This window comes from Fonticula alba (assembly GCF_000388065.1).
Source record: "Fonticula alba strain ATCC 38817 unplaced genomic scaffold supercont2.5, whole genome shotgun sequence".
Classification (NCBI taxonomy): domain Eukaryota; order Rotosphaerida; family Fonticulaceae; genus Fonticula; species Fonticula alba.
The window spans coordinates 1383576-1384358 of record NW_009242975.1 but is presented as its reverse complement, the minus strand read 5'-3'; the positions used below and the strand labels follow the sequence as shown (position 1 = coordinate 1384358).

Below are 783 nucleotides of genomic sequence, written 5' to 3'. Positions count from 1 at the left end.
CCCCCCCCCCCCCCCCCCCCCCCCACACACACACATTCCAAACCGACCAGCCCCCAGGAAAGGATGGAGGGCCACCGTAAAGGCAAGCCCCACGGGAGAAAAGGGACCCCGTAATCGCCGCCGATCGTGTGGGATACACACACATACACACACGTTGACATACATTTCGGCCGCCAGGCCGGCCGCGAAAAGGCGGCCGCCGAGGCGCCTGGCATGAGTAGTCAGATGGGCGGGATTGTGGGTGTAGCTGTGAAGGTGTCAAAAGTGACACCAGAGCATGGGGATCTTAATCGAAATATCCACATGATATTCCAACATACACATGACCGTCACAGAAGGCATCAGAATCGGGCCTTTCCGGAAAAAATGTCCATCCGTTTGCCTGCACATTTTCCTACTCCCCCTCATTAGCCGGCGCACTCTGTCGGAACTGTGCTTTCTGTGTGCTTCGTAGATGGCGCGCTGTTGCCCTCCCGCAAGCGAGTGCGCACGCGTGTGTGTATGTGTGGGGAGAAGGAGTACCAGTGCTGACAGCAGCAGCAGCAGTAGCAACAACAACAACAACAACAACAACAACAACAGCTAAGAGAGGAGTGTCTTGAACTCGCGCGAGTCTATTGCAGTCGCATCGAGAGGAGGGGCATAGGGCTTGTTGACTGAGGAGAGAGAGAGAGAGAGAGGAGAGGGAGAGGGAGAGGGAGAGGAGAGGGAGAGGGAGGGAGGAACTCAAGGGGCGAGAGGGGGAAAACTGCCCGTGATTGAGGTAGAGGGGGGGGGGGGGGG

The 783-nt window shown here is 57.9% G+C and overlaps 1 protein-coding gene across 1 annotated transcript in view; it reads right to left on the bottom strand.

Annotated features, from left to right (window-relative positions):
• H696_03481 (hypothetical protein) overlaps positions 1-783 on the bottom strand; it is a gene marked incomplete at both ends in the record, with an annotated part of 7642 nt that overhangs the window by 4488 nt on the left and 2371 nt on the right. The window lies entirely within an intron of this gene.